This window comes from Stegostoma tigrinum, chromosome 36 (genome assembly GCF_030684315.1).
Source record: "Stegostoma tigrinum isolate sSteTig4 chromosome 36, sSteTig4.hap1, whole genome shotgun sequence".
Lineage (NCBI taxonomy): Eukaryota > Metazoa > Chordata > Chondrichthyes > Orectolobiformes > Stegostomatidae > Stegostoma > Stegostoma tigrinum.
Window position 1 is genome coordinate 286,767 of NC_081389.1, and position 13,161 is coordinate 299,927.

At 41.1% G+C, this 13,161-nt stretch overlaps 1 pseudogene; it reads right to left on the reverse strand.

The window, feature by feature from the left end:
• Positions 1–367: 367 nt before the first annotated feature.
• The window catches only part of LOC125446740 (NACHT, LRR and PYD domains-containing protein 3-like), a 42,663-nt pseudogene continuing 29,869 nt past the window's right edge, over positions 368–13,161 (reverse strand).

Here is a 13,161-nt window from a genome sequence, read left to right on the forward strand (position 1 = left end):
TTTTTGGATTTCAAAGTGACTGAGTTGAGAAGGGATGTTAATTAAGCTAGGAGCATATGTATATTTGTCTGTAGCATGTAAAACAACAGACTGGGGAATATAGTACAAACTGTATAATTAAAGATTATTCAAACGCAGCAGCAATTGCATTTGTGTCACCAGAGCTCCTAATTGGGACAGATCAGCTAATGAAGTATTTGGATGTCCCCAGTCAAAGACCATTGAATATTGTAGGAGATAATTGTCGAGGTCATCAGTGCCAGGTCATGCATAAGTGTTTTCAATGGTTTCATTTGTTCTGTTCTGGTTGAAAAAGAGATTTTTTTTTTCTGTTGCTCTTTTGTATTGAGGAGCTAGTCTACATAATTCACAGATGTGACATTCTAGGAGGATGGTGTAAACTGTCAGTGCTGACTACAATTTCCAAGGAATTGTAGTCCACTAGCATCATGTGAATAGTGGCATGCATGTGGTCAATCTAACAAAATGTTCATTAAAAGGGAGGAGAACATATTAATTTTCAATAAAAATAATTGGAAACTCTCTTTGTACATTCAGTGAAATAATCAGCCATGTTTAGATTGGTTCTACTGGTCCTGGTCCCTTTGTGACATCAGGGACTTAGTAACATGGTCACCAGACTCAACTGTCTGGCCTCATATCTGCAATGTAGCTGGGATCAAACTTGATGCTGACCAGGAGATCAGAACCAATTTATTCAATGGGACAGAGGTTGTATCATTATTTTTATATTTTTACAATAAGGAGCAAATTTCTAAACTTGACACTTTGACTGGAGTACATTTCCCATTGTGCACTTTTTATTCATTCAGGAGATTGTAGTGATTGTAACAAGGTCAGCTGAGTGGATCCTGTAGAATATGAGTTCCCTGATTAGGGCTGTTAATCTGGTCCAACCAGGGAGCCCTGGCTGACAGATATAAACAGGAGTGTCAGAGACTCTGTTCACTCTGAAAGCTGAACTATATGCAGGTATAAATAAAGATGACTTGATGACAGTATACTGGCCTCTGTGGTGTTATTTCAGGTATTATCACAGAGAAGAGGATAATGGGGTGAGATGAAGTGTGACAGTTGGTAAGAATAGCAGACAATGACAGAGACAGCAGGAGTACGGTGGAAGGAAGGATAGACAGCTCTCAAAGTGAACTTCCTATAATTAATTTAGCCAAAACAAATAATAAGGCAGTTAAACATTAGTTTTGTCTTATTTAGTAGTGTGAGGTTTTCATAAGACTACGTGGAAGTGTAAGGTAATCTAATGTGTCAAGTAGACATGATGTGGATGTGGGAGGGTCAGCATCCATAAACTGGCATCTTTATCAACTGAGCCCAGTAAGTCGGACTCACGAGGAAACAGAGATTCAATACATGCTGGAACATGATTAAATTAAAACAAGTCAAATCTAGAGTTCCTTAGTAGTATCAGTTACTAAGAGTGATGTGTCAAATCAATTCAGTATAGACTACAGAAACGTGAACACAGTCACAGAGACAGATTTGTGCCCAATTCCATGGTCAGAACAATGGATTGATAGGTTCTGGCTGTACCTCATTCCTTTCAAAAATTGACTCAATGTGGGGATTTTGACAAATGCCATCAACATCAAAGCCTAAAAAAATCCGCATTTGTCAAAACAAACGGAAAGAGGCTGTTCAATCCATCACATCTGCACCGATCCTCCCAGACCCAGACATCTGCCATATCCCATGTAGCACAATACCACTCAGAGACATGACCACCCATGTGGCTGATAACTCCAGACAGGCATGACAAGCATCCAGGCTGTGTGTCAAAACCAAAATACAAGGCAAAGCATCCAGGTAGGTTCAAGTGAGTGAGTATGAAGAGAGAAAGCAGTAGCCCTAAGAGACAGCCTGGTCCACTTGGTGAACTGACTGCCTGGCTCTGCAGAGCAGAATGTGCATTTCATTCAGGCAAGACTGGGTAGTACTGAGGGTGACAATGAGCAGTAATCCTTGTTAATTACCCTCTTGCTGCTCAATAGTGAGAAACTCATTGTTACACCCACACCTCCACCAACACTCAAGAAGCTTTACACCATTCACACCACTGATGCTCAGTAGCAGCTGTGTGTACTATCTACAAGATGCACTGCAGAATTTCAACAAACACCCACAGATCCAAACCAATGACCACTTCTATCTAGTAGAACCAGGGCTCCAGATACATGGAATCATCACCCACCTCGTCTCCAAGGCACTCACAACTTGGAAATATATTGTCCCATTGTCCCATCAGCTAAGTTATTGATAGAGATTGAAATGGACTTTGTATTATCAGCAGACATAGCACATGATTCCATCATTTAAGTTATTGATAGAGATTATGAATATCTCTGCATTGAGCAATGGTCCCTGAGGCATCCGTTAATACTAGTCGAATTGGCTGTAAAATGACTTGTTTGCTCCCACTCTCTGTTCTTCTCTGTGGCTGACACTTTGCAGCACCAAGTTCTTATTTCACAGAAATGCAGCAATATAGAATATAAAGGAAGGAGTCAGCTCTTCAGCACTTCAAGCCTTGTCTGTTTTTCAGTATGATCATGGCTCATCAATCGCTTGGTGAACATCTCTGTCATAAAAAGCCTAACTCTTAACCTTAGACTGTGACGCCTTGCTGCTGGGTCCCTCCACTCCCCTCTCCGTTGAGTCTGATGCTGAGGTCAATTTCAGATACTCTGTCATATAATTTTTAGTGCTCCTTCCAGTCCTTTGTATTTTGGATGTTGATACAACTGTTTACTGTAACTCAGTTCAGAGTTTATTAGCCGTCTACCTTACTATGATTCCGGAGTAGGCAGCCCCTACTCCTATTTGAAACAAATCATTATTTCTGATAGAACAGCCATCTCTTGGTCTTCACTACTCTCAAGAATAATTTTCGAAGCTAATTTAATCCACTGAGTGAAAATTTTACCACTGCTGAGGTGGAACATGGAATCATATCTTTAATTATTAACACAAACCTCTGATTGATCACTAGAGCAGCAACATAACCTCATGTCATAACAGTCATGCACTAAATGGACTGATGATGTTCCCAACTGAACTGAAGTATGAAGATCTGAACAGGAGCCAAAACATATAACCCCACAATATGAACACTGACATAACATTAAAACTGGGCCAGGCACTCAAGCATCTACTGTCACCCAACAGAGAATCAGCCCATGATAATAAAATGTGAGGCTGGATGAACACAGCAGGCCCAGCAGCATCTCAGGAGCACAAAAGCTGATATTTCGGGCCTAGACCCTTCATCAGAGAGGGGGCTGGGGTGAGGGTTCTGGAATAAATAGGGAGAGAGGGGGAGGCGGACCGAAGATGGAGAGAAAAGAAGATAGGTGGAGGGGAGAGTATAGGTGGGGAGGTAGGGAGGGGATAGGTCAGTCCAGGGAAGATGGACAGGTCAAGGAGGTGGGATGAGGTTAGTAGGTAGGAGATGGAGGTGCGGCTTGGGGTGGGAGGAAGGGATGGGTGAGAGGAAGAGCAGGTTAGGGAGGCAGAGACAGGTTGGACTGGTTTTGGGATGCAGTGGGTGGAGGGGAAGAGCTGGGCTGGTTGTGTGATGCAGTGGGGGGAGGGGACGAACTGGGCTGTTTTTGGGATGCGGTGGGGGAAGGGGAGATTTTGAAGCTGGTGAAGTCCACATTGATACAATTGGGCTGCAGGGTTATCACAGAGAATCAGCCCATGGTGGGTTAAGGTCACAGAACACAGTCATTCCCTATTGAGTGCAGCTATAAAGGCAGAATGCTCTTTGAGTCAGTACTCAGGCTTTTGTCATTCCAACTCCCTGAACCTCTGTCTGAGTGGTCTTATGATGGTGAAATCACTGTTATTTGTTTTTGTGGCTCTTATTGTTGCTATAGAAGAGGCCAGTCTTTATTCCTCAGTTAACTACCTCAAAATACACTCAATCTCTTAGTCAACTGTGTCTGAAATACTTTCTTGTTTTACTAAATAATTTGTTTCTAAGAATTGTGAATAGTTGTGATCACTTGACTATGTCAGTAAGACATATTCGGGAATTTAATATAAAACAGTCTGTGTATAAAAGCCATTGATCTGTAGGTAGTTTAGTGCGTAGACAAGTTAATGAATGTTTTAGATATTTTCTTGCTCGAAGATGTTACAACGGACCTCTGAAGCAGGTGAGACTCGAAGCTGGGCATCCAGGCTGAGACATACGGACACTACCACTGAACCACATCAGCCCTCTAAACAGTCCTGGAGCAACAACAATAACAACAACACAAATTAATGGCTGCCACTTAATAGGTGGACATCAGCCTGATCATGAAGTGGGTTTAGAAAATTTACAATTGATGATGGAACCCAGGCAATGAAATGGGAAAATATCCAGCATTTCCAAGTAATACGACCTGCTGCACAGAGTGAGGATTTTCTGTGTGTGGAAAAACAGGATCATGATCTCTTGAGACCCGTTCACCCAAACTCAATGCACAGTCTCACAGATTTTAGTTGGGAGCACCACTGGAAATTTCATTGTAATTGGAAATGAGAAATAGGAGCAAATGAAGGTCACACATCACGTTGTGCTTTTTCAAACATTGAATTCAATCAAACCTTATGTTCAGACGAAGAAATCTGTTCATCTCACTGGAGAACATATTAATACTTAAGGGATTGCTTAGCTTACTTGGCTGGATAGCTGGTATGTGATGCAGAGAGATACCAATAGCACAACCTCAGTTCCCATACGAGTTCAGGTCACCCTAAAGGTCTTGCCTTCTCAACTCTGTGGTGACCCACAGGTTAAATTCACTACCAGTCACCTTTCTTGAGAGAGTGACACTCCAGGACAATGGTGACTTGGCTGAAACTAAACATCCAGAACATCCAGAAACTCTGGAGAAGTGAATCCTAAAAATTCATAAGCTGTACTGTGAAGAGCATTGTTCTCAACTTCAGATTTACCACTAACCTGAGACTGTACCTTTGTTTGCCAAAACCTCCTCCCACCCTATCCCAATGGATATACAAATGGGCATACTTCGCTATTCCTTATGATCATGGCTGATCATCCAACTCAATATCCTGTTCCCACTTTTGACCCTTTCTCCCTTTAGCCCTAAGAACCAAATTTAACTCCTTCTCAAAAACATTTACTGTTTAGACTTTCTGTGGCAGAGAATTCCACAGCCTCATCACTCCTTAAGTGAAGAATTTTCTCCTTACCTCAGCCCTAAATGGCCTATCCCATACCCTTCGACTGTGATCCCTGGTCCTGAATTGCCTTGGTCATTGGGAACATCCTTCCTGCATTCACCCTGTCTAGTCTTATTAGAAGGTTGTAAGTTTCAAGAGACATTCAACTCATTCTTCTAAACCCCAGTGAATATATTCTGAACTGATTCAGTCTGTCTTCAGACAGAGGTCATCCTCAAACTTCTAAACCATGTCAATACTGGGATATCCTAATGTTCTTTCAATGTTATAGGCCCACTCTTCACAACTAACATTAGCCTATTTTATTTTTCAGATAACCATTGATTGGTAAGACCCGTCGTGTGTGTCATTAACTGGATGAATTTTCATTCAATATTTTCAATTTAATCATGAAGTCAATTTATTACAGAGTCATAGGGTCATACAACACAAAAAAATCCCTTTAGCCCACTGGGTCTGCTCTGACCTATCTAAAGCCATCCAATTTTCTAGCACTTGGTGGGCAGCCTTGAAAGTTGGGACACTTCAAGTGTTCATCCACACACTTTTTAAACATAATAAGGTTTCCTGCTTTAGCTACTATAGCAATTGCAATGAGGTCAACCAGTGGACCCATAGAATATGAGTTCCGTGATGGGGACTACTAACCAGGTTCAGTCAGTGAGCCCTAGCTGACAGATATAAACTGGAGTCTCAGAAGTTCTGTTCACTCTGAGAGCTGGCTCTGAGCTGGCTGGTCAGCGCCCATGTACTATACATGTGTAAATAAAGGGTGGCTTGGTGAAGGGATATCAGCCTCAGTGGAGTTATTTCAGCTCTCCTCCCTGGCATTGCATTCTAGATCACACCAACATCTGGGTGAAAATAAGTTCCCTTAAATCCCCTCTAAACATCCTGCCTTTCACTCTAAAATTATGCCCCTTGTTATTGAACCTTCAACTAAGAGGAATAGCTTCTTCCTATCCGCCCTACCCATACCCTCCTGCCAATAATTTTACAAAGGCCTGAGTCAAGCTTTCTTCACATTTTTGAGGAATGATGTTAAGCTTTTTTTCAAATTGTGGCATTATCTTAGAGTATTTTGTCGGTTTCAATTGGATTGGAATGTGAGAACATTGAGTAACTGGACTGAATCATTTGAGGAATCAGTAACCAGCAGCTTGGTGACATATTGTTTCAGTGCCAATTTGGATGAACACGTTGTCAATTGGTTCTAAAGTCCACTATAAATATTGACTGGTGTAGACTTCATTCCTGCTGAATTTGCCATATTTTGATGAACTATTAAACTGAAAGAGCGTGTTTATATTCACTGGACAATAGATCTGATCAATGAACAATGAACAATTCCTCTTGTGTATTTCGACAAGGTCCCTCTACGGTGATCAGAAGTTCCCCACCTTGCCAATTCTCTTGGATTAATAGTAAAATTGTGCTGTTATTTGCCCTGTTTCCTATTGTGTTCACACTTTCGAATTTCTTCTAAAATGTGTAGCAATTTTTAAATGGCAGACAAGATTCTGATTTTTGACAATGTCTGATTTTTGAAATTGCTCTGGTCTCAGCAAGAGAATGTTTCATTTAAAGCACTTCTGTCTACTTTTCTTAATACAGATAGAAGCAACATTGTATTATGAAATTTTATTACATTTTGCATTATTGCATAACATATATCTTTCATTTGTTCATGAGGTATGAGTGACACATTCCAGCATTTGGTTGAGAGAGGGACAGGATTGAATCTTCCAGGGTTTCATTGTTCTAGATTCCAGAAGGCCCTTCAAGATTTCTCATTACGAGGAATACAAAAGAACATTGATTTTTGATCAGTCCCAACAAATGCATGTAGTTACACCTAACGTTAGAATTCTTTAGCCAACAAATTGTGTCTCAATGTGCTTATTTAATCCACATTTCAATGTCTGAATGATAAGGCGAAGGCCACTATACTGTCTGAATCTGGTTTGAATATTTTACTCTATTGCTTTTGGTGATTTTTCTTTGCATATAAGTAAACCTATATCTACTTTGGAATCTGTATCTATGATTACCTGAAGAATCTTAACTAAAACGTACTCTTAATACTGTAACATCTTTTTAAATAATTCAAGAGAAGCAACAAATTAGTGTGAAATGTTCTTATCTATGTAAGAAATTGCAGCGGTACGTTCTATCTTATTTAAACAACTTCGATTATACAGACCTACTATTGTTCTACCTTTGGACACTATTAAGTAAGTACTTTCCCACATGCTCTAACTACTGTAATCATGGGCAGCCATCGGCCATTTTGTGCCGCCAAGCCATGGGTAGCCCTAACAATTACAGATCTCCTATAGAGCTTAAATTGAATGAAGTAGTCACTTACAATATTGTGAGGACGCTGTCTGCAAGGGATTTTAACAGATAGATGAGAGGACGTTTTCTCCTTACCTAATGTATACACCACCTCAACCTGTTTTGAGATGATCTGGAGAATTTGGACTGGATGCAGATACTTTAAGAAAAATGAATGACCAATCAGTGGGAAAATTTCAAAAGTGAGACTCTACAGCCACAGTGTAGTCATGACTCAAAAAAGATGAATAATGATGTTTCCAGATCCAAAACCCCAAAGGTGTCCCCAAGTATACAGGGTGTCATCAAACAGTAAAAGAAAGCATACAATTGTCAAAAAAAACCCTGAAACTAAGAAAAGCTGGTGGAGAAACTACATGGATGAAGTAAAAATCAAAAACTAGGAAAAGACAAGGGAAGGTAAGGAAAATACTTAGAGTTAAAATCAGCAAAAAGAGATATTTTTATCAGTGGATTAAGAGTAAAGGTTAAACTGTGAAAATGATAAAGGCTATCCCAAAAGTACCAGGTGACTTACATAAGCCAAACGTTTGCTCACACACTGACGCCCACAGGTAAAATCTTTGGAATCCAAATTTACATTTATTCTCCTATTATATTGTTCACTTTGGCTCATACAGTCGTGTTTGTTATTCATTCCCAATTAACGAATATAAACGTGTTGTGGCAAAGTTCTGGTGTGTTGGTTTTGTGACAGGGGGCTACCTCATGAATTAGCATTGCAGAATAAATTTCTCGCTTGACCAAAGAACTGCACCAAGGGAGGATAGACCCAAAGTAATTTCATAAAAACCGTGTTGGAAAACAATGTCCCATTGTTTCTCTGACTATTAAGAGAAGGCACTTGGAAAGAACACCGCAGAAAGTTGCCTGTATTTCTTCAACCATAACTTTGAAGAGAGAACAAGATCGAACACACCTGAAGATGGCTTCAAACAGGACAGTGCTTAATTGAAAACCAATTAGGAGGATAAAGCAGGTATTTCCCAATACGACAATCATTGCACAAGGAGGTTAAGGAAACTGTATCATTTAAAAGGCATTTGAATGGGTACATGAATAGGAAAGGTTTAGAGGAATATGAGCCAAATGTTGACAAATGAGACTAGATCAGTTTAGGATATCTGGTTGGCATGGACAAGTTGGACTGAAGGGTCTGTTTCCATGATGTATGACTCTATTTTAAAAATCTGATGTATGCCTTGCTGCTGAAGCCAGGTACAGCAGTTTGGTCAGGTGATCCAAAACTGAGCCTGACTACCTGCTGACAGATTCAGTACCTATGTCAGCCCTTTGCTCATGGGACTTCAAAGGAACCATTGTCATTGTGAATATATGCTATTGCTTTGAAGTGTAATAAAGGTGTACCACATTGAGTGGTACAGTATTCAAGCTTTTTGTAGGCGATTGTTAGCTAGAACAGAACTTTTAGATGCAAAAAAGAAGTTCAAAGAGTGAAATGAGGCAAGATGGATACTTATAATTGGGATTGTGAGGTCTCAAAAGTGCAAAGCTCAAAGTTAAATCAAATATTATGAAGCCCGTGAGACCATTAGATATTACATACTCCAGAAGAGGCCTCACCAATATCCTTTCTGACTTTAATATGACATTGCAATGCCTATTGTCAAAGGTCTGAGCAATGAAGGCAAGCATACTCTACCCAGATTTTTTTACACCTCTCATGAGATTTTATGGAGGAAGAGGGTCAAGGCCATGTCTGCCTCATAAGAGAACCAAAGTCCACCTTCTCCACAACTTACATGACTTTGTCTAACTAATATGTGAACACCACACAATTCCACTTTCAACCTTCAAGTTGTGTGAAAAAAACACACCTCATTCTTTGCAACACACCAATATCCAAACATCCAATTTCCCATTTTATACAACAATTTACAAATCTATTGTGGTATCTGCTCTCTCTCTGTGATGTACAGACTGAGGTGTTCTGTGAGGTCACAGTTTGACCTCTCCAGTTCAATAGACCTTGCTGCAATCAAATAAGGAGTTACAAAAGCCCTAACATTTCTGTCATTAGAATATGGTCATCTCCCAGAATGCACAAAGCAGTTCCAGACATAGACAGTAGGGTGTACGAGTGATAAGCAGTGATGCGATTGTCATGATTCTTTGTGCCTTCACTTGGTAATAAACATTTGGCACCATTGTCAACGCAGTCATGATCATGAAGGGCTGGGAGAAGCTGTTCGGTGATGGAGGTGAAAATTCACATCAGTTACCATACCTCCGATCTCTGCAATCTTTTCCAGCCCCTACACACCACCCTACCTCTGCTACTTCCTTCATCCACAACACCCTTCCCTTTATCTGTAATCTCCTCTTGTCGTTACACATCTCCCCATCTCTGTCAGCTCCTCTAGTCCCCACAACCTTCCCACTTTAACCCATTCCAGTCCCAACATCCCTCCCTTTGTCTGTATCATTCTCCAGCAGGTACATCCCTCCCTAGATATGGAACCAGACATAGACAATGTGGTGTATGGGTGATGGGCAGTAATGGGAATGTCATGATTCTTTGTGCCAAACATTAGAAATACCCAGTAAACATCTGTCATTATTGTTCATTCATTACTGATCACTAAGGGCTAGGAGGAGCTGTTCAATAAGGGAATTGAAAATTTGCATCAGTTACCATGCCTCCCTGTTTCTGTAATCTCCTCCAGCCCCAACATACCACCCTATCTCTGTAACTTTATTCATCTACAACATCCCTCCCTAACCCTGGTACCTCCTCCAGCTTCCTCTTCTCTCCATATGGCTGTAACCTCCTCCAGACCCTAGACCCGTCCCTATTTCTGTATCCTCCTCCAGCATATGGCCTTCCCTATCATTGTATCCTCCTCCAGCCCCTTCAATACAGGCTATCTCTGTAACATCTAATGTATCAGAGATTCATCATATCCGCAAAGATTGCTCATCAGTGACAGATACTCAGATTTTGTTTCATTTAGAGGTCCTGGGATAAAATACTCTACCCATCACAGAGTTTCCCTTCTGCCCTTCTTTCTACCTTCCACCTGAGATACAACATGGAATGCAGGCAGTTCCTTCACACACAGTGTCTGTACATTATCACTCATAGAGACACAGAGACACAGAAGGACAATCAATCCCACAGCCTTAGACAGAGACAGTGCTCTGTCCCACTCTGATCCCACATTCTACTGACTTTTTTATTCTAACACTCAAACAGAACAAGAAAGATAGAAATTACATCCATTACTCTGCAAATCGGTCTGTAAACAAATCCCATCCTGTAATCACATCAACTATAAGATCGAAAAGGAGTGTGTTAATCTCTCAACAGTAAGCCACATCAATCAACTGAACAATTCGCTGTAGAGATTTATAATTGGAAAAGCTGCTTACTTCAGATGCTGTGGACATTAAATAAAAGCAATGACTGTTGGGAATGTACAGTCATTTCCTCTGATGAAGGTTATTGGCTGAAAACATTCATTCAGTTTTTCTCTGCTGTCTGACCTGCTGAGTATGTGCAGCACTTTCTGTTTCATTTCATGTAGATTTGCTCCATTCAGAAGACACATAAGTTATTTAATTAAAACAGATATTCTCAAAGAGTTCAGATTATTTATAATTAATATACCATGTAGAAAACTATTTGTATGTTACAATATTAAAGATTCAATTGCAAACACAAATATGGAAATAAACATTTAATATATGCACATAATCCATTAGACATCTAAAGAATGACAGAGACCCTGTGTGCAAACTGAATCTCACTCCCATGTACAATATCAAAGACTGAGAGATAAACTCTAAAATTCACACAATCTGTAATATTCACAGACATAAAGAGAGAGGGGTTACCTCCAAAATCTGAAAGTAAACCTTCCTCAATACTGTCCCTGTTAAACACTCCCAGGGCACGTATAACATGGAGTTAGGTAGTGTAAACCTCTCTCTACACTGTTCCCATCAAACACTCCCAGGGCACGTATAACATGGAGTGAGGTAGTGTAAACCTCTCTCTACACTGCTCCCAACAAACACTCCCAGGGCACGTATAACATGGAGTTAGGTAGTGTAAACCTCTCTCTACACTGTTCCCATCAAATATTCCCAAGGCAGGAACAATATGAAATTAAATGCAAAGTGAGCCTCCCTCCACACTATTTTCATCTTGCTTCCCCAGCATAGGCCACTGTAATTTAGACATAGAGTAAATCTCCTCTGCTCTATCCACATCAAACACTCATCTGTCCCAGTCAAGTAGATGTTGTTATACTGAGTAACTCTCTCTTTACACTGTCCCTAGGACAGGTACATGACGAGATTAGACACAGAATAAGGACACATTGTGCAGCGACCAATATCTTCTTTCACTCTCTGCTCCTGGTCACTTCTTGGTCTATATCTCTCTTCTCACTATGCATGCTTGTAACTTCTCTTTCACTCTCCTTTCCTGAAGGTTTGAATGTTCCCAATGGTATCACTGTGACAATGGACCTAAACCTCCTTCTGCTTAAAAGAGGAAACATTAACATACTGGCCCCGCCTTGAGGGAGGCTTTTGTAATATGTCTTAGGAGGGATAGGGTTCAAATCCAATCACCACACTGTCACAGTGACTGTAGGCCTGAGATTGGGCTCTGAAGTTTGTATCCATATTCAGGGAGATGTTCAGCTCCAGGAACCTGCATACATCTCCCTCTCCCTCCCTATTTCAAGCACGGTTTAAGACCATCAGATGTCATAACAGAAGTAGCCATTCAACCCATTCAATGAGATTCTGGCTGATGGTACGATTCTTAGCTGCGCTTTCCTGCCTTTCCTCAGAACCCTGATTAAAAATCTATCGCTTTCAGCCTTGAATGTATGAGACATGATTGTAGGCAGTCTGCCCAGTGATTTGGCTATAACCTGTAACTTCAGGGTCATCTAGCATGACCTTCTTATCCAACACAAAGAACAGCTGCTCTTTCAGTTAATTGCTACTTGTTTGGTCTCATGGATACATGACCACGAGGTATGATTAGATTCCCTACAGTGTGGAAACAGGCCCTTCGGCCCAACAAGTCCACACTGCCCCTTGAAACATCACACCCAGCCCATCCCCTTATAACCCACACACCCCTGAACACTGCAGGCAATTCAGCATGGCTGATCCACCTGCACATCTTTGGGCTGTGGGAGGGAACCGGAGCACCCAGAGGAAACCCACGCAGACACGGGGAGAATGTGTAAACTCCATGCAAGCAGTCACCCAAGGCTGGAATCAAACCCGGGTCCCTGGTGCTGTGAGGCTGCAGTGCTAACCACTGAGCCACCGTGCCACCCCTAAACTACCTGAACTACACAAATTCCTTAATGGACATGTCTCTTAAAATTCCTTTCTAAGCTGTTTATTGTCTCCCTTATACCATGCTCCAGGGCATTGTCCGACCTTATCCCCAGCTACCCTTCTTTTGAGAGAGAAGACAGAAAGGTCCTCAACTTCCAGCATTCGTCTGGCCTGCTGTAAGGTGGCCATAGAGGAGAGTCAGCACCGCAGACATTTATGCTCAGTAAGGTCTTC